At 41.0% G+C, this 25,197-nt stretch overlaps 1 protein-coding gene across 2 annotated transcripts in view; it reads right to left on the minus strand.

The window, feature by feature from the left end:
• The window catches only part of mrtfba (myocardin related transcription factor Ba), a 242,721-nt gene extending 219,742 nt beyond the window's left edge, over nucleotides 1–22,979 (minus strand). For both annotated transcript variants that reach the window (XM_048552229.2, XM_048552228.2), the window contains exon 1: nucleotides 22,888–22,979. The gene's annotated coding sequence lies outside the window, so the exon portion shown is untranslated. The remainder of the gene's footprint in view (nucleotides 1–22,887) is intronic.
• Nucleotides 22,980–25,197: the final 2,218 nt, after the last annotated feature.

The following is a 25,197-nucleotide window of genomic DNA, read 5'->3' on the forward strand; positions in this document are numbered from 1 at the left end:
CCCTTTCAATATTCCTACACTCATCTCTTCTCTTCCACTGGCTCAAAACCTATTAAATTCGATCTACCTTTATTTAAAATGAAAGGTTATCAATCTGAAACAAACAGTTGCAACTTGACATGCTGAGCATTTCCAAACCATTTTTATTTCAAATTTTCAGCATCTTAAGTATTAACTTTTGTACAAGAGGCAGATTTATCACCTAGAAAATGAGTGAGTATCTCCACTGTTTTTAATCAGAATCCTGTTACTCAGGTGGCAGGTTATACAGGGTCAATTCCAACAGACATGCTTGGACAGAGTTTAAAGGTTCTCTTGACTGGCTCATGATAAGGGAGAAATAGACAATCCTAGATCTATATCCACTAGAGCTGTAAAGAATGAAAAGGTGGTGTTAAAACGTAAAAAGTTATGAAGGAATATGGCAGGATAGTTGCTGGGAGAATATTTTCCTCAGACTGTAGAGTCTGGAACAGGGGTTAGTCCCACAAGTGTCCAGCCATTTAGCACAGATGAAAAGGAATTTCTTAATCCAAAAGGTTAGTGCATTTGGAATTTCCTACCCAACGTTTGGAATTTTCAACTCATGGGTTCATGAGTTCTTTGGTAGAAAATTCCAAACATTGCGTAGGAAATTCCAAATCATGGGTCCATGAGTTCATTAAAGTTAGAGACAAAAAGATCTTTTGATACAAAAGAAATCAATAGGGTGGAAGGACACCATGTGCGGGTATAGTTGAGGTAGAAGATCAAAGATATTACTGGATTTCAGAATAACTCTGAAAGAGTTACGACCCCATTGAGACCTCTAACTTTTAAAAAAGGAAATTCAAAACTCCAGTAAATGGCTCAAAAGATAAGATTAAGTTCAGACTTTTAAAGTAGCATAGAAAAGCAACATTGACCAAACGCTTTTGCAGCAGACAACAGCTATGGAAAAATTCCCTATTTAACACAAAGCTGAAAATCTCCTTCCACATTTATTTTACTGTCTCAAGTGGACACTTCCTTCTTCAGGAACCAGTTCAAAGTGATCCAGCTTCAAGTTTCCTTCCTAGACAGATAATGTCTAATCCCTAAAACGACTTATACATGGAGATACCCTAGAGGTTGATAAAATGGGAGGCTGGATGAACACAGCAGGCCCAGCAGCATCTCAGGAGCACAAAAGCTGACGTTTCGGGCCTAGACCCTTCATCAGAGATGGGGATGGGGTGAGGGTTCTGGAATAAATAGGGAGGGGGGGGGAGGCAGACCGAAGATGGAGAGAAAAGAAGATAGGTAGAGAGGAGAGTATAGGTGGGGAGGTAGGGAGGGGATAGGTCTGTCCAGGGAAGACAGACAGGTCAAGGCGGTGGGATGAGGTTAGTAGGTAGGAGATGGAGGTGCAGCTTGGGGTGGGAGGAAGGGATGGGTGAGAGGAAGAACAGGTTAGGGAGGCAGAGACAGGCTGGACTGGTTTTGGAATGCAGTGGGTGGAGGGGAAGAGCTGGGCTGGTTTTGGGATGCGGTGGGGGGGAAGGGGAGATTTTGAAGCTTGTCAAGTCCACATTGATACCATTGGGCTGCAGGGTTCCCAAGCGGAATATGAGTTGCTGTTCCTGCAACCTTCGGGTGGCATCGTTGTGGCACTGCAGGAGGCCCATGATGGGCATGTCATCTGAAGAATGGGAGGGGGAGGGGGAGTGGAAATGGAAATGGTTCGCGACTGGGAGGTGCAGTTGTTTATTGTGAACTGAGCGGAGCCAAAGCTGGGCAAGTCTTCAAGCTCGGTTTAATCTTCATGACTGACTTTGGTTGCTCTAAATCTAAGCACATGCTCCACTTGCATTTGTGTTACGAGCCGTACAGGCTTCTAAACTAGAGACACTTGCTGGCTCCCCTCTCTGTACACACAGACTGTTGCAGCCTTATCCTGTAAGATTCAGAGATATTTCGAAAAAAACGCAGTTTTTAAAATGGCTTGCACAGTCTCTTAAATCCTTCGTTATTGAAACATATACTGTATGGACCTGGTATTCAGATAGAAACGTTAACTGGCTATCCTCTAGATTCCAGCTTTATACTACTTTGGAACTAAATAGACAGCTTAGAGTATAACTGTTTAAAAAAAGACATAGCTGGTACCTCCCTGGGACTTGGGGGTAGAAGAACAAAGAGAAACGAGAAACTGACAGTGGTAACATCACGTTGAATGTTCGGAGGCCAAATTCAAATCTCTCCATGGCAGCCGATGAGCCACTAACATCCATTTGATTGAGACAGGATCTGGGGGGTCTGGCTAGGCCATCATTTACTGTCCAGAAGGCAGTTAACAGTCAACCTTATTCCTATGGGTCTGGAATCACATGTAGGCCAAGCCACGTAAGTTTGGCAGTTTCCTTCCCTAAAACAGACATTAGTGAACCAATTGGGTTTTTCCTCCAATATTCAATGATTTCATAATCATTAGATTCTTAACTCCAAGATTTTATTAACTCCAATTCCATCAGGTGCCATGACAGGACTCAAACCCAGGTCCCAGAATATTAATCCTGTGACCTAGGAAATTGTTTAACGATAATACCACCAGGCCATCACTTCCACCAAGTTGGTTCAAGAACAGTTAGGAATGGGTAACAAATGTCAACTTCACTAGGAAGCTCATATCACATGAAAGAAACCAAAACTTGGAAACTGTCTCATCAGCCATTTACATATTGCCCCTACATCTTGCACCTTCTTCCCAATAAAACAATTTGGGTCCCCTTTAAACCTTTAACAAAGTCAGCCAAGCTTGCTGTTGGTCAGTATTCAGACCAAATCATAATTCTCTTTAAATGAAGGACAAAAAGAAAGATTCCCTAAACAACATGTACTGTAAAAGCTTAATGATCTAATACTCAATATACGCAACAACTGGCCACCTGTTCCTATTTCCTAAGTTATTTCTGAAATTTACAGAACGCATTCTTAAAATTCAGTCATAAATTGTTACATGAACTAATGCTCTTCATCAGGTCTAGGCCCGAAACGTCAGCTTTCCTGCTCCTAAGATGCTGCTTGGTCTGCTGTGTTCATCCAGCTCTACACCTTGTATCTCAGTTTCTCCAGCATCTGCAATTCCTATTATCTCGGATACAAACTTAGCCTATATTTTGCAGGATGTTTCCTATTAATAGGAAATTCTGCAGTGCTTGCGCAGATACATATTTCTTCAAGATATCAATCCCAAGTCAAAGTGCAAATATAAAATGAAAACATTAAATACAGTACAATTGTGCACAGAATGCACTTTATTACAACACAAAACAATGCTAAAAGGGTACATGTAAATCAGCTGCTACTTTTATTACAATTCCACCCAGGCAGGAGCCAGACAATGTAACTCTGGCTTTTCAGAGAAGGCTGCCTCGGTCTGGACACTTGTAGAGACATATTAATCCCCCAGCAATTGCCACAGCAGATTTGTCAACATTTAACACGGAAACATTAAATAAAGCAGCATGAGTAGGCCATTTGGCCTTTTGAGCCTGCTACGCCATTCAATATAGCCATGGCTGATTCATCCAACTCAGTATCCTTTTAGTTCCAGGAATATCTAAATCTTCAACATTTTGGCCTCAATGGCACAGAATTTCACTGGCTCACTTTGGATGAATAAGTTTTCTCCACATTTCTATCCCTTATCCTTAGGCTGAATCCTGGTTCTGGACTTCCCAGGCAGCAACATCCTTCCTGCATAAGGCCATAAGACGTAGGGGCAGAAATTAGGCCATTCAGCCCATCGAGTCTGCTCAGCCATTCATTCAATAACGGAAGATAAGTTTCTCAACCCCATTCTCCTGGACAAGAACTGCCAAGTCTCTTTGCATTTCAGACTTCTGAAATTTTCTCCCCATTTAGAAAATAGTCCATACCTCTATTCTTCTTACCAAAATGCATGACCCCACACTCCGACATTGTACTCCATTGCTGCTACTTTGCCCACTCTCCTAGCCTGTTCAAATCCTTCTGCAGCCTCCCCCTCTACCTAAGTTTGCATCACCTGCATATGCTGGGTTAATTCTATTTGGATTTTACAGGGTTCTCAGATTCATGTCCCTCATTCTTCTAAATTCCAGCAAATATTGTCCTAGTTGATCCAGTCACTCCCATGCATGTCAGCCCCACTATCCTAGGAATCAGTTTGATATACCTTCTTTGCATTCCCTCAAAAAAATAGAACATTTCTTGTGCAGATAAAGAAGAACAATGAAGCTACTTCAGTAGTGGTCTTACAGTGGTACATTTGCAGCAAGTCATTCCTGTTCCTGTATTCCAACCGTTTCTTTTTAAAGGCCAACATATCATTTGCCTTCTTCACCGCCTGCTGCATCTGTATGCTTTCTTTCAGCAGCTGGCGTATGATGTTACACTGGTCTCATTGCAAAACCCCTTTCATACTCTATTACCATTCAGATAATAACTGCCTACTTTTTCAACCAAAGTTGATAATCTCCTTTATCCACATTACAGTATACTGCATATATGTATTTGCACACTGACTTAGCTTGCCCAAATCATTCTGAAGCTTCTCTATATCGTTCTCAGTGCAGACCCTCCCACCCAGCTTTGTGTCATCTGCAAATCTGGGGATAAGACATGCAGTTTCCTCATTTAAATTAATATATATTGTGAATAGCTGTGGTCTAACCACTGATCCCTGCTGTATTCCTCTAGTCACTACCTGCCAGTCAGGAAAAGATCCATTTATAGCTATACTTTGTTCTCAATCAATTTCAGTATATGACCTCCAATCCTATTTGCATGCTAATCTCTTTTATAGGGCCTTATCAAAAGTTTATTACAAAGTCCTAGTAAACTATATCTACTGGCTCCCCCTTATCCGCTGCACTCGTTGCATCTTCAAAAGAATTCCATGCAGATTGGAAAAGCATGCAGATTCTATTCTATCTTGTTACTTCCTTCCAAGTACCCTGCCATTACTTCTATAATGGACTCCAGCACGTTTCCCCACTACCAATGTCAAGGTAACAAGTCTATAAGTGACTTTTACTTTGCCTCCCTTCTTAAATCGTGAGTTACATTAGTTACTGTCCAATCCATGAGAACTGCCCCAGAGTCTATAGAATTTTGGAAAATGACCACTAGCACATTTGTCTTAAAGATGTGAAATGTAACAGTAATCCAAGACCAAAACACTCCGGATGATCAAAATGGAAAACATTTTTTAAACGCTGTAAATACTCAAGGATGTGCAGCATTTATGAAGAAAGTGGTCTGACATTTCTGGCTACACCCAGCCACAGCCATTTTTGGAACGCCTTTTCCATAACGACTTTCCTTTTAAGTCAAATATACAGCTTGTTCCCTCATGCAACCCTATTTTGAAAATTAGCCAGGGTGGGAAAACCTAGGAGTGAAGACCTCGCTGAAGGAGGGGAAGGAGAGTTATAGAGCAGGCATTATGGTTTCCTGAGCCTGGAACTCCAAAATTTCAATTTGCAGACCATCTTCAGCACCTTACTCCCACTTTGGCAAGCCCTGATATTAAGGGTCTCCATACCTTTGACGTCAATGGGCCTGTCTCAGAGCTCCTGGTGAATTTGAGTAAGTCAGAGATTGTGTTTCTTGCCGCTGCTTGTATTCTGCATCTCTGCACTTGGTTGCATGCTTGTCCCTGGAAGACAGCTGGCACCATCTACACTTCTGAACTTGCCACTGACAGACACCCTTGTTTACACAATGGTGGCTCTTCATGATATACACTGGTTGAACCATTACATTGTGAACCGTCATGCTTTACAATAAAACCAAAACGATTTTAATTCTTTAAAAGATGCAGTTTATTTATTTTGGGAAGAAACTTCAATAAAAAACTACATTTAAAAAAAAACACCATCTCTCCACACATTATTTTTACCAAGTGTAATTCCTGGCCCCACTATTTTAGTCTTATATTGAGCTTTTACATATTTTTTAAAAAAAGGACAACGGAAGCAGCTTCTTGGATAATGTGCCAAATACCTTTCCGTCTCGATACATCTTAACTGTCAATAAAATTCAAGTCTAAGACTCAAATACAATTCCCACATCTGGATAAACTCTGGCAACAACTTTCTTGTAATCCTGGACTGAACATAAGGAAACCTTATTGAACCACAATCCTTGTCTTTTTTGTCACCAGCTATTCTTATAGTGTTCTATTTTAAGAATGTGCCTACGGTCACTGGGTCTCTAATCATGTTTTTCATCCCTGTGCCCTCCCTAAGCTGTCAACATGCAGTCCTGCACAGCTTCCACTTTGTCCACCTTCAATTACTGAAACTGAAGGCCATTGAGCCAATGCTTAACCTAACTCCTTTTTGGGGTCTCAAAATCAGAGACCCTAAATATCCTTCTTTTTCCTCCCACAAGTTAGATTTTTATTTGGTTCCATCTAATCTGAATACATAACAATTCTTACACTGCAGAGGAAAAGTCTTTAAATCTTTTAAATGTGATCATGTGCAAGGAAAATAGTTGTGTTTAACATTTTTTCATTTACCTTGAAGGTTTATTTCAAATGGCCAAATCTAAGTGTGCAAGATTTTGCTATAATATAATATATTTTATATAATATATAATATAATTTTGCTATAACGGGGAGATGCTGTGGTGGTAATGTCACCGAACTATTAATTCGGAGGACAATGTCAAAGCACTAGTGATGCCAGTTCAAAAACCCATTGAGACAGACAAATTAAATCAATAAAATTGAAATGGAAAGCTTGTCTCAGTAATGATGCTCATGAAACGCGAAACTCCACGTAGTTCACTAAAGTGCTTTAAGCAATGAAATCTGTTATCCTTAACTGATCAGGTCCATGTGTGACACCAGGCACCCAGTGAAGTGGATACTTCTTAACCACGCACTGCATGCCACGCAGTTCAAGTGCTATTGTACCACACAGGACACATTGGAATCATGTGGGAGATTACACTACAGAGGCTTAAGTGGGCAGAATGGCCTACTTCTATACCATCACAAATCTGCTCTATTCTAAGCGGCCTTGCTAGCGATGCCCACTTTCCATGAAAGAATAAAAAATAATCTGCAAGAGAAAAATCAACTGAAGTAGCCTCAGTTCACTTTGCTCTGTATAACTGCCAGTAAAAATGCCCACATTAACACAGCCGGGTTCATCATACAAGACAACCTTCCAGTATCCATTAACTCCACCTATGCTCTCACTGTCTTAGAAAGACATCCAAAGACCCCCTCCCAATCTAGTTATAATCTCTTCTAAACACTTCCCTCATGCAGAAAATACAAAAGCTTAAACACACATACTAAAGGTCAAGAACAGCTTCTTCCTTGTTGTCAGAATTCTGATTGGACTTTTCAAATCTAAATGTTGATCTCGCTTTTCATGCATCTTCTTTGCAGCTGTAACTTTGTATTCCTCACTCTGTTCATCACCCTATGATCTTTGTATGGTATGATTTGCCTGTACGTGCAGAACAAAACTTTTCACTGCACCCAGGTCATGACAATAATAAATCAAATCAAAAACTTTAATTTTAAAAGAATAGACTGAGTTTCTTCAAGTTGGAAAGAATTAACTTTCATTCTAGTAATACTCAGTGGTTAGCACTGCTGCCTCACAGCACCAAGGAACCAGATTCAATTCCACCCCTTTGGCAACTGTCTTGTGTGAAGATTGCACATTCGCCCTATGTCTGTGTGGGTTCAAAGACATGCAGGTAAGGGGAAATGGCCATGCTAAACTGTCCATTGTATCCAGTCTATGTGGGGTAGCTATGGGAAATGGCGGGCAGGAAGTAAACAGGGGTGGATGAGATGCTTCTCAGAGGGTTGGCATGGGCTCCATGGGCCAAATGACCTACCTCCACATTGTAGAGATTCTATGATCCTCAATAAGAAGCTGATCAGTGTTTTCAAGCATGTACACACCATCCCAATTGCAATCTTCTCCCAGCAATGCTATATAAAAAGTTGCTGTTCCTCAGTACTTCAATGGTGGTCACGCAGACTTTGCGGAAACATATCTGCAAACATTATCCAGTAACACAGAGATACAAGAAGACTAGGAAGAGTAAAAGTAGGCCATTCCACCCTTTAAGTCAGCTTTGATATTTAATAAGTTTATAATTCATCATGTCATAATTCAACTTTCTTGCTGTATCTTATTTTCCCTACATTTCCTTAGTGCCTAAAAATCCACAGTTTACATCTTCAAGACTCAATGATTAAGCATTTATGGGTCATCTGGAATAAAGAATTTCTAACAGTTGGAATTCTTTCAAGTGAAAAATTTCTCGTTTCAGTCCTAAGGCGGCAGGGTGCTTATACTGAATCTCTAACCCCCAGTTTCACAGTATCCAGGAAGGGTAAACATCCTCCCAGCATCTTCCCCTTTAGAACTGTGTTTCTGACGGCACCGCTCATTCTTCTGCACTATAGGGAATTTGTAGGTCTTATCTACTCAACTTCTATTTATCGGACAATCTCTTTGCAGCAAGAATCTGTGTTGAAGACATTTACTGCACTGTTAAGGCAAGAGAATCTTTCCTAGATAAAGGAAGCAAAACTAAACTCAAAAGAATGAATACCAAGATTGGGATATAAAATAAGAGACAGTAACGATACAAGATAAACCATTTTGGTATCAGGAGAGGCTTCTAAAATGATTTTCCAAGTTGATGTTAAACTTTGACTTTAACACTTTCTAATCATCCCTAGCAAAATGTTTGAGGAGTCTCGTTTTAATCTAAGATGGCATAATTGGAAAATTGATCAATAGTGAATCAATTTATCGTTTTTTTAAAAAAAACTTAAAATGAAAGAGGATTCAAAAACTGTACGTAACACATATGTAACATAAACAAGAATTTTCAGATTGACCAAGTTCATAATTACCTCAAAATGAAATGCACTCTTTCATTTGGATTTTATCTAACAGGATCTGATATTGCCAGAAGTTTTTATTTTTTTTAAAACAAGAAAACAAAAGCACTGTTTAGATTTAACTGGATCGCTGGATCATTAGGGCTCATGTCGAACTATAGGGGTGAATGGCAGATAGCTCCAGGCTAACACGTGTGGACAGATATTACCCAGCAAAATATGGAACCAATCCTGTTCAGTATTCTTTGCCATCTGTAAGGGATTAGACACAAGGCTGCACATATTATCTTTGCAAAACATGTTGGATTTATTATCAATCAAATCATTGTACTCACTCACAGCAAGGTGGTGTTCAAACAAGCAAGTTGCAATTTGCTTCGGTATTACCACCGTAACCAGTTCACATTTGTGTGGCTTTGTTGTAAATGCTGTTTTTAGACAGCATGACAACAACAACTGCCTAACACGTGGCAGGAGCTTAGTCTGCTCATCACCGGCTAGCAAGATCTAATCCTGGTAAAGAAGCTGGAAAAATGTCGAGGTTAAGAAGTTACATCAGACCATGTAAATACAGCAATCTTTTAGCCAGAAATGTGCAGCTTTTCAATCATTTGAACGTGTTCAATCACTAATAAAGTGCATCCGAAGCACTGAAATGACCCAACTTCACTTTCTATAAAGGGAAAATGAAGCTGAACTTGAAATTGACAAATTCCTAAATGATATTTTTTTAAAAGCATTGTTCTTTTCTTGCATATGTAAAGTTAATTGACTGTTCCCACATTTTGCCTTGGCATGGGAGTGTAAGAAGGGTGAAAATAGAAACAAGACTTTATGTTGCACATCAAAAGATACACAACTTGTTCAAACAAACTCAGGAACAGAGTGTTTGTCTCATTATCAAAAGGTAAAACTGAAGTATACTGCATGTAAGCTCAATGTGGAGGGTGCTCAGAAATAAAAACAGAACATACGTAAATGAAAATAAAGAGTGCTGGAAATAACATCAGGTTAGGCAGCATGTATGGGGAGGAACAAATTTAGTGTCCCCAGTCAATGACCTCTCATTAGAACTGAAGATAGATAATAATGTTAAAGTTTGGCAGTTGGTGGGACAGGTCTCTCGAGGAGTAGTAAAGCAAAGCTCCAAGGTAGGGCATAGAGCGGGGGACATTAACAACCAAAAGATTTCAAGACACAAAGCATGGTAAGAGTGTGATTGATAACAAAAAAGGTTATATTCAGATGTCTATGGATCTGAATGCCATTAAGTGGTGAAGACACAGACAAATAAGCAAAAACGATCCAAATTGCTGAAAATTGATTCCAGCAGATTATAAGCCACTGAGTCTCAAAATGAGGTGCTATACCTCACGCTTACATTATTCTCTAATACACTAATTTGTAGGTCCGATAGAAAGCAAGTAACAACCAACAGGGAGATCAGAATGCTGCTTGTAGTCTGAAAGGCGGTGTTCTGTGAAGTGGGAAACTAAATGCAGGCTAGGTGACCAATTTACAGGAAACCGCATCACGAACAGCAAATACATTAGACAAAACTGGGATGTCCAAGTAAATTGCTATTTCAGAGCATTTGCGGCCTTGGACAGTGAGAAGAGTGATAAAGAACAGGTGTTACACCACCTGTGCTTTCATGGAAATGTGTTGCAAGGAGCACAGGGGATGTCAAGGGGATTGAGTGTGTACCAGGGCAACTAGGATTGTAACAAGTCTCTGAAATGCTGGCAAGGAGTGGGGAGGAAAACATGTTTGGTGGCTGCATCACACCAGAGCAAATGAAAAGCAAGGAAAATGGGGAATCTCATCATGGTACAGGAGGAAGTCAAAAGGTGCGAGTGTAGAAATGAATTAATGATTTGGATATTATAGAGGTCTGTCAACCACACTGGTTGGGAATCTCCAGTTGGGAAAAAAAACGTACAATGTCAAAACAAATGCAGCAGAGACAGAAACTGGGAGAATGACGTGAATACAGGAAGCCGGATGAGGACGTGTAATTGCAGGAATCCACAGGGTCAGGGAAAAAAAATCATAGCCATCTTTTAAAAAAAGAAAAAGAAAGGAGACAGAACTCAAGGAAGTGAATTCACGAGAAGGGAAGTATTCAAGACAGACCAGGTGCAGGTGAGAAATTGGAAGCAAAGTCAGTGTATTTTTTCAGGATATGGCAAGAGCAGCAGCTGGAACCAATACAGTCAATGTGCCAGTAAAAAGAGAAAGGTGTCCCTGTTTAAAAATATGGGAGTCACCCATTTAAAACAGATGAGGCAATTTTTTTTGTCTGAAGGTCATGTGTCTTTGGAACTCTTGCCAAAATAGTGGGGATAGCAGGGACTCAATATTTTTAAGCCAGAAATTGACAAATTCCTGATAAAAAAGGGAGTCAGTGAAAGATCATTAGAGATAGGCAGTAATATGGATTGGTGGTTACAAACAAACCAGCCATGATCTTACTAAATGACAGAGGATCGAACAACCAAATGGCCTACTTCCACGCTTGTAATTTATATTCCACATACCACACAAAACAGGAGGCATAGCTGGGGCCAAATGCAGTTCTCAAAACAAATTGTATTTATTTATTTGGAAGAAATGCACAATTCAAATAGATTAGGCCATTATCGCTGCAGTTATATGGAGAAGCTCACAGAATCAAAAGTTTTACCATTGGAGAAAAATTAAGAAAATAAGGATGAGATGAGATATAAACACTGGCTTTCAAATGCTATTGAACGGCACAAAAACCTGGCTAAGAATGAGCAGAAAGATCAATAAATAAAATACACCATTTGTTGCACTTTAAGCCACACACCAAGAAAACCGTGCCTCGTTCTTGCTGTGACTTCAGCAAACTGATCAAAACTAAGACATGTTACAGCAAGTTCCAGAGCTTCAGAACATGGATGAAAAACAGCCACATTTTCACCTCCTGATTTTAAGTCAGTGACATGTCTGTATACCTGTGCAATACCTGGAAGAGAATTTGGTTACTGACTTTTCTATTGGCTTTACCAACTTCATTTTCCTTAAATCATAGCTCTAATTTTGATTTAAAAAGGAAACACTACAGTAACAAAAGCATAGAATATACTCTAGGTGGGAACTTCAATATCCATGACTAAGAATAGCATGTCAGCATCAGTACTGTCCAAGGTGACAAAGTCCTGAAGGGCAACATGCCAGTCCAGGTTTAAGGTGCAATGATAAATTCAACAAGAGAAATAAAAAAAATTGACCTCACCTTCACCAAATTTGTCCATAAACAAAGAAAGAAGTGACTACCCACAGTCCTTGGCAACAAAATTCGATTTTCACTTTGAGGATACTCTCAAACATGTGGCACCACCACTGTACTAAATGGGCTGGATTCAAGACAGATCTAAAAATATAGGAGACATTGTGGGCCACCAGAATTGTATTCAACTACTACCTATGATATTGTGGTTGGCATGCCCCCCAGTAAGCTATTAACATCACAACAGGGGAAGTTAACCTGGTTCAAAATGGTGTACAGGGGAATATGCATATAAAATTGAAGCTGCACATAACATATGCACAAATATACAAAAAAAAGAGAGGAGTAGGACATTTAGGCCACTGAGCCTGTTCCATTGTTCAATGAGATCATGGCTGATCTGTAGCTTAGCTCAATATACCTGTCTTTGGCCCAGAGTACCTTTTCTAAACAAAAATCTATTCATCTCAGATTTAAATTGAACAACTGATCTAGCATCTACTGTCAATTGTGGAAGAGCATTTCAAACATCTACCATCCTTTGTGTGGTAGAAGTGCTTCCTAACATCTCTCATACGGTCTGGTCTTAATTCTCAGACTGTGCTCCAAGTTTAAAGAATTCCCAACCAGTGGTTTCTCTATCAACCCTTTCTTCTCCTGTTAACATCTTGAAGACTTTGATTAGATCACTCTTTAATCTAAATACTGGAGAAAACAGGCCTAGCGAGTTTTGGAGAAGATTTGTAGCTCAAGTTGAGGTTCTGGATGTGAGTTTGCTCGCTGAGCTGGAAAGTTCGTTTTCAGACGTTTCGTCACCATTCTAGGTAGCATCAGTAGTGAGTCTCCGGTGAAGCGCTGGTGTTATGTCCCGCTTTCTATTTATCTGTTTAGGTTTCCTTAGGTTGGTGATGTCATTTCCTGTTCTTTTTCTCAGAGGATGGTAGATGGGCTCCAAATCAATGTGTTTGTTGATGGAGTTCCAGTTGGAATGCCATGCTTCTAGGAATTCTCGTGTGTCTCTGTTTGGCTTGTCCTAGGACGGATGTGTTGTCCCAATCAAAGTGGTGTCCTTCCTCATCTGTATGTAAGGATACTAGTGATAGCGGGTCATGTCTTTTTGTGGCTGGTTGATGTTCATGTATCCTGGTGGCTAGCTTTCTGCCTGTTTTTCCAATGTAGTGTTTGTCACAGTTCTTGCAAGGTATTTTGTAAATGACGTTTGTTTTGCTTGTTGTCTGTATAGGGTCTTTTAAGTTCATTAGCTGCTGTTTTAGTATGTTGGTGGGTTTGTGGGCTACCGTGATGCCAAGAGGTCTGAGTAGTCTGGCATTCATTTCCGAAATGTCTTTGATGTAGGGGAGAGTGGTTATGGTTTCTGGGCACATTTTGGCTGTTTGTTTGGGTTTGTTGCTGAGAAATCGGCAGACTGTGTTCTTTGGGTATCCATTCTTTTTGAATACGCTGTATAGGTGATTTTCTTCTGCTCTTCGTAGTTCCACTGTGCTGCAGTGTGTGGTGGCTTGTTGAAATAATGTTCTAATGCAGCTTGATTTGTGGGTGTTGGGATGGTTGCTCCTGTAGTTCAGTATTTGGTATTTTCATAATTTCTCCCTATAACTCCTGAAGTCCAGGTATTATTCTTGTCAACCTACACTGTATTCCCTCCAAGGCTAATAAAACCTTCCTAACATGTGATGCCCAGATCTGCTTACAGTATTCATGTAGAGTCTAACCAGGGATAATTGGAACTGCAGATGCTGGAGAATCCGAGACAACAAGGTGTAGAGCTGGATGAACACAGCAGGGCAAGCAGCATGTCAGGAGCAGGAAAGCTTTCCTGTTGTCTCGGAGTATAACCAGGGTTTTGTATAACTGCAGCCTAACTTCTTTCTACAACAGTCCTCTAGATGCATAGGATGGCATTTCATTAGCTTTCTTGACTATTTTCTGCTCCTGTTTATGGCATTTTAAGGATCTATGCACCTGAAACCCAGTGGTCTTTAGGCATCCGCTGTACCAAACTTTACACTATGTACAAAGTACCCTGATCTATTCATTTTTAGCTCAGAATGGATAATCTCACACTTGCTTATATCAAGTTCCATCTGCCACAAGTTTTGCCCATTCACTTAGCATCAGAATACAGAGTGTTATTGGTAGTCTGTCTATACTGTCTACAACGCCAAGAACTTTTGTCATCAGAAAACACAGGTATAATGACACTCGGTGCCATTATCCAAGTTGTTAATACATATAAATAATTGAGGCCCTAACACAGATCTTTGTGGGACATCACTGGTCACATCCTACTAATTTGAGTACCTACCCATTATCCCTACTTTGTTGCCTGCCCTTCAACTACATTTCCCAGCCATGTCAATAATTTGCTGTCAATAATCAAAGGTTTCTACTTTCATTAGCAGTCTGTTATGCTGTAATTTATATGCACTTCCAGAAGGAATTTGATAAACAACCTCCATCAACATTTCCCTGACCACTACCTTAGTCACCTTTGAAAAAAATTCAATGATGTTTGTCACACATGACATTCCTGTCAATCTTTGTCAGCTCTCCCCGATTAACTGAAAATTTGATGTGTTCAGTTGCCCCATTCTTGACTTATAGACTCCAATTATTTACCCACCATAGTAATACCCTAGTTTTCCTCTTTCACCCATCTTAAAAAGAAGAATGACATGAGATTTTCCAATTCACAGCTAAAACTCCTTTATCTAGCAAACTCTGAAAGATCATAGTTAGGGTTTCTACAATATGCTCCCTACTTCCTTTAACACACTTGGATGGAAACTGTCCAGGCTTGGGGATTTGTTACTAATTCCATTAATTTCCTCAGTATAAATGTTTTATTTACATATTTCTTCAGTCTGGTCACAATCCACAATTAGTTCATTCAGGATTTCCAGCAAGTCATCCTCCCTTTCTGAGGTGAAAACTGAGACAAAGTAGCTATTAACCACGAGTGTCGTCATTTCCACAGTCATTAACAATATCCCCACTTTCAGTCTTCAGTGGGCCAACATTGTTCGTGAAACCCAATATCTCTAACTGTAAACTTTCTTCGCATTGATTGTGATGCCCCTTTCATAATCTCTTCTGTTAGCTCTTATCAGCTTTGTGGCCTTTTGCTGGTCTTTATACCTTTCCCATTCAGCAGGATGTGCACTTTCTTTGGCATTTTTAGTAAGCCCTTTCTTTTAGTTTAATGCTATCCTTTTATCCATGGCTGTTTTTCTGTTAAGCGCAGCTTTTCCCTCTTGGGCATATAAACTGATTTTTTTATTATTTTAAGTATTTCTTTAAACCAGAAAGTGAATTAGATCAACCATACAAATGTGGCTACAAGAGGTCAGGAGCAACTTATTTTCTGATCAGCAAAGTCTATTCACAATCTGCAGTGCAGAGCCAACACGCCACATATCTGGATAAAGTGCACCTCCAACACCATTCCAAAGTTCAACACGAATCAGAACAAAAATGCTCATCAGCTTCAACACCTACTACTTCCACCACTGACACACAGTAGCAGCAGTATATACCATCTACAAAACGCACTGCAGCAATTCACCAAGTTTCCTTCAGTAGCAGTTTCTTAACAAGTCGCCTCTACCACCTAGACGGAGAAAGGCAGCTATTTTCCACTTCCAAGTTCCTCTCCAAGCCACACACAATCCTGACTTGGAAACATAAAAACCAATGTTCACTCAATGTCACCGGTTCAAAAATCCAAAACTCCAAACCAACAGAATTATTGGTCCACCTACAGGAGACACTACTGTGGTTCAAGAATACAGTTTACTGCATGTGCTCAAGGGCAACTAGGGACAGACAACAAATATTGGCCTTTTCAGCAATGGTCAACTACTAGGAATTTTAAAAATTAGCATAGGTGAACCAATAGAGAATTTGGGGGCCAGGGTGTTATGAACAGGCAGTCCCCATTACAGTACAGCTTGGAAGGTCTTTTTCATCCCCATACCAAAAAGCAACTTCTTCCACTTTGCCAATTTTCCATGTTTCTTGCTCCTTATTATATTCTGCTATAACATGCTCCCTCAGATACACCGCTATTTCTAATTTTCCTCAGCATTACTTCCTTTCATCTTTCAGTTTTATTATTTATTTCAAAATCATTTGATTTTTCTCCCCATCACCTTTTCCCTGGTATTATTGCCCCTTATAGGCTACGCAACGCCCCCATAGTCCTACAGGATGACAGGGCTGCTCTCATTCGAACAACTGGGTGTAGTTCAATCTGGGAGTCACCATGCCTCAGACAAGGGGCAAGTGTGAGAAAGCAAGACTTTCATGGCAACCTCAATTATGTGGGAACTGAACCCATGTTGTTGGAGTCATATTGCAAACCATCTGTCCAGCCAACTGAGTTACCTGACCTCAATCTATAATTGCTTATAATTCTGACAAAGGGCCATTTCAGCATAGGCTACTTTCCACAGTGATTCAGATAGATCTTTCCCCAAACCAGAGGGGTCTCCTCCACTGTTGACTATGTGTTATATTGCCACACTTTTCTCCCAACCCTTCTCCTCACCCTCTTTCTTTCCAAACTCATTAGAATGTGGACCCAACAGATCATTCTTCATGGGCTGCAGTACTTAGAGCTGGACATTCTCAAACACGCCTTCCTTTTATTAGTGTACAAGAACAGTTCCAGAACATGGGATCCAATGGAGTCAGTTTCACTAGATTTTTGTGTCCAGACTATGAGGTTTGAGCATCTTCATGAGGGCTGATTCAATGAAAACAATGCAGAAATGTATGAACTCCTGAAACAAAAATAAACAAACGCAGCACCATTTACACTAATTACTAGGTCAACTTGCTACCAGTCAAAGTGTTAAAATCCTGTCCATGAAGCTCCTTGCTTTGACTTCAGATATCTTAACAGATGAGGCATAGCAGCAGTAAAGAAGAATAAATAAAAGGAAGCAAATACTGCACTCTGGATTCTATCACATCAGACATCCTGCCCAACGTGCTCAAAATTGACTGGTCAAGAATAAGCCTGTCAGCAAGATAAAGATCCACCATAGAAACCTGCGAACCGAGATGACACATTCTTAGATCAAGAACCAGTTGACAGTGGCCAATGAGGAGAATGCTCTTATGTTTTATCCATGTTAGTGATCTTAAATTCACCTCCCAGTGCATTGAGTTTAAGTGTCAAGTTTTAAATATATAACTTGTGTGCATTCTGCGAGGAAAGGGTATTTGGGTTCAAATAGAGCCTTCACAACCTCAGGTTGGACCACGGTCAATTAACTAGTTTTCAAATGTAGCCACTGTGTTCCTATGTTACATGTCAGCAGAATGGTGCAGCAAACACAACCTGCTGTAAGTAAAAGCAACAAATTGTTTTAAATTTGTTAACTATCACTTCTGGATTCTATGCTAACTAAAATAATTGGTTTAACAAAATATTTGATTTACTGAATGCATAACAATAATGTGTTAAACATGTCTCTTGCAGATATTGTAGAGTATTAAAATCAATACCATTTCTAATTTAATTAAATTAACTATTTACATATACACAAAGATAAACACCCTCGTGAACATCAATATTTTAAATATCTGTACTTTCAGAAACTCCAACAAAAACACTTTTGCATTTGCAATCTGTCCAATTCTCTAGCACCGTTAAAACTTAAAACAAGGGTCTGAAGTATCATTCAGCAGAGTTCAAAGAAATACAATACTGAACATTGCAGGGCCGTGCTATATTAGGAGCCTATCGTTTACTATTTATCTTATTCCTGCAAATGCACTTGCCAACATTCTCCTGTTACACCTCTCAAGAATGAGAACTCCTACTACATACGGTGGCATTATGAAACATTGTTCCTTGTGAAGATAAAGCAATTTTTCATTGTTCAAGCTTTATGTAGTTTTGCACTCCATTTACTTCGACACATCATATTTATCATTTGGTAATTGTGGTATAAAATGCCATTTTCAGGTTTAAAAGCACAAACAATGTACAGAATTAAAGTGTGTTTCAACATCAGTGTGGGACTTAAAACAGATCAATGATTTCAATTATTTTGCAAACAGAATCTGAACTGAAGGTGCAAGTCTAACAGACAAATGCTGCTTTCCTCTTATTCCACTTGCATCATTCATACCCCCAATTTCAACTGTCAGTTGACGAGCTAATGCTATAATCTGTGGCACTTGCAAGTGTATTAATTATGAAGTTAAAAATGTTATTATGTCTTATAACTTACAGAAAAAAGTGCATAACCTAAAACAAATATTACAAACCTAAGGAAGACTATCACAACCTAAAATCATACCAGGTCTCTATTGCTATGTTATAAGTGCTTGTAATTTATTTTAGCCTCCAGAACTGCTGTCAGATTCAACATTACTGCGCTCCTTCCCCTCAAAACCCTCTTCCAAAAAAAATCACCTGCAAATAATGCTACAGACTGCAGCAAGTTCATCATTTTCACTGCTGTAATTTGAAAATTCCAAGCAGTTCAAAAAAGAATTCAAGCAATCACCAACATATTGAAGGATAAAGGATGGCAAGCAGAAATTACTGTAACATCAGTCATTGTAATTCAATCTTTAAAACGTAACTTGCAGAACTTATAGTTCAAATGCACAAACTAAACAATAACAAAAATATTACTATTTGGAAACTTTATCTTCAGATACCTGTATACTCAAACATTTTGTCATTTTTATAAATGACTTGATCACAGGCATAGGTGGATGGGTTAGTAAGTTTACAGATGACACTAAAGTCAGTGAAGTGGTGAACAGTGTGGAAGAAAGTTGCAGGGAGACTTGGATTAACTGCAGAATTGGGCTGAAAGGTGGCAAATGGAGTTCAATGCGGATAAATGTGAAGTGATTCACTTTGGTAAGAGTAATAGGAAGGCAGAATAATAGGAAGGCAGAATACTGGGTCAATGGAAAGATTCTTGGCAGTGTGGATGTGCAGAGGGATCTTGGTGCCCATGTACATAGATCCCTGAAAGTTGCCACCCAGGTTGATAGAGCTGTTAAGGCGGCTTACGGTGTGTTAGGTTTATTGGTACAAGGATTGAGTTCCGGAGCTGTGATGTCATGCTGCAACTGTACAAAACGCTAGTGCGGCCTCATTTGGAATAGTGCGTGCAGTTCTGGTCACCCCATTACAGGAAGGATGTGGAAGCATTGAAAAAGGTGCAGAGGAGATTTACCAGGATGTTGCCTGGTCTGAACAAAGGCTGAGGGACTTGGGCCTGTTCTCATTGGAGAGAAGGCAGCTAAGAGGGGATTTAATAGAGACTTACAAGATGATCAGAGGATTAGATAGGGTGGACAGTGGGAGTCTTTTTCCAAGGATGATGACGTCAGCTTGTACGAGGGGGCATAGCTACAAATCAAGGGGTGATAGATTTAAGACAGATGTCAGAGGTAGTTCTTTACTCAGAGTGGTAAGGGCATGGAATGCCCTGCCTGCCAATGTAGTTAACTCAGCCACATTAGGGGCATTTAGACAGTCCTTGGATACGATGGTTGATGATAGGATAGTGTAGGGGGATGGGCTTAGATTAGTTCACATGTCGGCGCAACATGTTGTATCAGATACAACACAAAGTTTGAAGCCATATGGCACCCAAAGTTTCCCATCTATACGATTTCAAGAACCAAATTAAATATTTGAGCCCACACTTATGAAAAGGCAAAATATCAGCTATTGGATTGACTGCATGTAGACTCTCCATTAAAACACTCATTTCTTGGAGGCCTCAAGTATACTCAAAGCTTTAGTATTTGAAAAGCACACCAGAGTCTGATAGGCCTGGCCCCAATCATTCTCAGCTGCAGAAAGAAAATACCACATTGCTAACAAACATCATTTAGTCCCACAGAAATTCGGTGTTGCATAGAAGGCAACTTTCAGCTGTGTTGAGATGGATACCAAATGATGGTTTCTGGACTAAGTCACTGAGTAACTGGCTTGAGTCCAGTACAAGTCAGCATCAGCATATTGTCACTGACATTCATTTTTGTTGAACGAAGAACTGTTTCTTATGGATGCAAATAGCAGTACACTGCAAAACCTTCGCCTTAGCTACTTTACTGACAGGTATATGAAAAATAAATCAAATTCAAATTAGAAACAAAGATGAAACATTTCAGTTCTTAATTCAGAATTATATTTAAAGCATTTTTACATCAGGGATCAAAATTCTTCCTTAGAAAAAATACATAGGAGTAAATAACTTTATTACTCATGACACAAGTTGAGCATTGCCCAAATCTGATGTCATAAATGATATTCCATGAGGAATTTAGATTGGTAATTGTTATACAAGCTAATAAAATAATGTTGTGTGTATCTATTTCAACAACATGCAAACCTGGCATTCAACTGGGACTATATGTCAAAACTCACTATACTTCTAAAGTACTTTATTGGCTGTAAAGTGTTTTAGAATACCATGAGATAATGTAAGGCACTATATAAGCTTAAGTATTTCTTTCTGGATCAACTTCCCATTCTGAAAACAGACTGAGTCATGGTTTTTCAAGCACTCAGTTCATTAACTGGCCTCCTTCTCCCCAGTGTACTTTACACTGTTTCAAGACAATAACTAACCAAATTTCAAATCCTATTCAATACTAACTAAAATGGTAGAAGTGAATTAGTGACTACCTTCATAGCAAAAAAAATGAACATACAAAGTGCTACTTGCTATGATTATCATGACATCTCAGGAGTGGAAAAAAGCCAGTTGCATCTCTTAGGCCTGTAACATTTTGTTTATCCCAGGGCTCTGGACCATCTCTTGTGGCTGAAAATTGTCTTGACATGGCCCTTAGATTGGACACATTATTTAAACATAGAAATTCTAAAATTAACAAAGTAGCCTGTTGTTGGCCCATCTGAAGCCAAATACATGGCAATCAAGAGAAACTAGGAGTAATAGTGATAATAGAAAATTTCTACTTCAGAGGAGGTTAGATTATATGTTAAACAAACATTTCAACTGATGAAGCATACCAGACAATAGCATTGAGAAATAAAGGAAAGGATATTTCACACTGCAGCAATATTGCTACAATAACTGAATATATGATTTTGCAGTATTCTAACCCCGTGATATTGCTCCCAAAACTATTACTATGCAATTTGACTCAAACACAATCAACTATAAACAGATTTTGTGATCCCATTCTAAATTAGTTCAAAATAAGTCAGACAGAATGATCTATTTCCATGAAACATAACTGATTTTAGTCTGCTCTGCTATCAGGTCCATGACATAAATACTAGTAAAATATGTTTTGAAACCGGAGGCAAACAGGGAATGCATCCACATGAATAGCGTTCCACATCCTCATCCAGTAATGCAAAGCCACCTGATGTAGGCATAAACAGCAGACGCCAACTGAATAAATTTTGCACACCTAAACTCTTCAGTGCCAGAATTATGCACAGTGTGAGTTTGCTCCAGGGCCACAGGCACATGCACCTCTAAGCATTACTGAAGGTACTGTCACCAAGCAGAATATACAGGATGGCACAAGTACCTTTTTTGTTTGAGGGGACAGAATGAATAAGGCAGCAGAAAAATCTGATCTGGAAGGCTCAGCACCTGCAGGACCCCCAGCAGGGGCAATGTGACCTGGAGTGACCCCAACATCAGGGTGTACTAACCTGGAAATGGAGAGATAGACAGAGAAAAACCCAACTACCCCCAAACCCAGGGTGACATGAATTGTACAGAGACATTACACAAACCTTCACACCAACCTTCAGACCTCCCCACTACCCAGCCTCAGGGCCCATGGTAAACTAACCTGAAAACAGATGCTATCACCAAAATGCTAGGGCGCAGTGACCTGGAGAGACACCCCAGCTACCCATTCCCACACCCCGGGGGGGGGGGGGGGGGGGGAAAGAGACACTGACCTGGAGACAGCAGCTCCCCCCACACCCCCAGGGGAGGGGGGGGGGAAACTGACCTGGAGACAGCACCTCCCCCCACACCCCCGGGGGGAGGGGGGGGAAAGAAACTGACCTGGAGACAGCACCTCCCCCCACACCCCCGGGGGGAGGGGGGGGAAAGAAACTGACCTGGAGACAGCACCTCCCCCCACACCCCCGGGGGGAGGGGGGGGGAAAGAAACTGACCTGGAGACAGCACCTCCCCCCACACCCCCGGGGGGAGGGGGGGGGAAAGAAACTGACCTGGAGACAGCACCTCCCCCCACACCCCCGGGGGGAGGGGGGGGGAAAGAAACTGACCTGGAGACAGCACCTCCCCCCCACACCCCCGGGGGAGGGGGGGGAAACTGACCTGGAGACAGCACCTCCCCCCACACCCCCAGGGGGAGGGGGGTGTCCTGGAGACAGACCCGACCCTCCGTCCTGTTCACTACCACAGCCCACACCCACCCTCACCCTTTAACGACAGCGCACTACGTTTCCCTGCTCCACCTGTTGCCATGGAAACGTTTACTGAGCTTCACCCGGGCGCGCTCCCTCACACACACACACACAGTCACTGACACTGACAGACACACTCACTGACTGACTGACTGATAGATAAACGCGGATTATGTAAGGGGGCGCGGGAAGCAGCGTAGCTCCAGGCAGAGGCCTGCTGCCCCCGCACCAACCCGCGGTCTGTCTTGCCCTGGTCGAACCCCAGGCCTGACGAGGCGAGGCCGCAGGGCGGCAGCGGACACTCACCTGACGCTGAGCTCCCTCGAGCCGCATCGGGGAGGCGACAGCTGTCAGCCGGCGCACATTCCCGGCGTGCCCCGCGGCAGGGCTAAGCTCATTGATCCCGCCGTCTGACGCAAGCGCGTCGGAGACGCCTGCCGTCAGGCCGTTTACGTCATGGACCCCACCTCCTCCCGCTGAGGAGGCCGCTTCCCGCCGAATGCGCCTGCGCACTACGCCGCCCTTGCCCCAGAGAGCACGTGCTGCGAACCTGAAGTGTTGCAAGCCCAGGGCGTGGGAGGTGCTTTCCTAGTGGTCTTAGGGGTTTTGTTTGTGAAGAAGGGTCTAAGCCTGAAACCAGCCTTCCTGCACCACTGATGCTGCTTGGCCTGTGGTGTGCATCCACCTCTTCACCTTGTTATCTGAGGAGTTTTGTCAGTTCTGATATTTTTTGAGTTACAGCAATGTGGCCAGTGAGTTAGGCCGTACTGTGTCCTCTTGTTGTTGTCTTCATCTGCTGGTGCCTGCTAAACAAATGACACCAGGAGGACACAGTACGCCCTAACACACTGGCCACACTGCCGAGCATCAAGAAAATATCGGAGCTGACAAATAGGCTCCTAAGACCACCAGGAACCATGGTGGCCCGCAGCCACTCTACACCAAACACAAGGACTAAAGGCCCCATTCCCACAACATGCCAACCAACGTGGTTTACAAATACCATTGCAATAACTACCACAAACATTACATTTGACAGACAGGAAGGAAACTAGCCATCAGAATAAACGAATAACTCTCCTTGATATCAGTGCACTTGGATAATGGAGGCCATCAGTTTAACTGGGACAAGGTAACCACAGTAGCCAAAGCCGAACATGGACACACACGGGAATTCCTAGAGGTATGGTTCTCAACCCGCAAGGCAATCAACAAACACATAGAATTGGACCCCATATACAAACCCATACAGATCAAAACCGCTAGTGACACTACTTACTATAAAGGACCAGACAGTATAAATTCCAAGCAGAGTAGAATAACATCGCTTCATCAGAGGCCTCACTGATGATGGTACGTAGCATAGTGATGAAACATTTGAACAAAAACAAGCCCGCATGGCAAGCAAGTCAACAACCTCGTACGTGGACCATACCGTACCCAGCTATTGACAGCAGACTTCCTTCCCTCAGAGACATCACCGAACCCAGGATGGGTTTTTCTCAACGAACAACAATGGTTTCATGACTATCATTACCTCTTAATGTCTGATTCCCTACTGAATTCAAATTCCACCATCTTGCACCATGCGGGGATTCGAACCTGGGTCCCAGAATATTAACAAGAAAAAATTACTTGATAATCTCAGCAGGTCTGGCAGTGTCTCTGCAGAGAAAGCAGATTAAAGTCTCAAGTCCAGTGATCCTCCTTCTCCGGAACCTTACCTGGGTTTCAGCACTAAAAGTAGTCTTGCTCTGGAGTGACCAATTCCTAAAAGGTAATGTTGAAAGAATGCTGTATAGCATCTGCACCTAGCTTGCAGACTTTGTGGGGAATGTTGCACAGCAGTACAATTTTTCTGTTACTTCATTGGAGCTGCATTAGACCATTCAGCCCATTGAGGTAAATTTGCCATTCAATTAATTCACAGTGGATCATCTACCTCAAAGCCACTTGCCCACAGCATCTTCATAACCTTTTGATGTCATTACTCTCCAAGAAATCTAGCAATTCCTATCTTGAATGCACTCATTGATTTCGCTTCCAGTAAAGAATCCCAAAAAGTTGCAAAAGAAAATTAGATTAGGAATAGGCCATTCAAACTTTCAAGCCTGCTCTACATTTCAGTAAGATCATGGTAGGTCATCCTACTCCAAACACTGTTTCTGCTTTGTTCCCATATCCTATGATCCCCTTAACCCTAAGAATTTTATTTGGCTCCTTCTAGAAAACAGTCAGTGTTCCAGCCTCATCGATTTGACACATTAATTCTGCTTCTTTCAATGGATGCTATCTGGCCTATTGAATAATTTCAGCTCTTTTCTGTTTATATTTCAGATTTACAGCAGCTGCAGCATTTTGCTTTTTTTTGCCTAGATCTTCCGTATTACCAGTCAATATTAATTGTAAAGCACACAGTGTGTGATTAAGAATTTATTTCTGTTCTGACAACCGAACACTGTTTGATCTGTGAACTTCAAACAGAATGTGGAGTGAGGAGACAGTCATTTTTATTCTGGAATTTGAGTGAAATGCAATGTAATTATTTGTATGCTGACATGGCCGTAATTGTGCAATTCTTAATTATTTTATACTTTATACGTTACTTTAATCATT

The sequence above is a fragment of the Stegostoma tigrinum genome, chromosome 23 (assembly GCF_030684315.1).
Source record: "Stegostoma tigrinum isolate sSteTig4 chromosome 23, sSteTig4.hap1, whole genome shotgun sequence".
Classification (NCBI taxonomy): domain Eukaryota; kingdom Metazoa; phylum Chordata; class Chondrichthyes; order Orectolobiformes; family Stegostomatidae; genus Stegostoma; species Stegostoma tigrinum.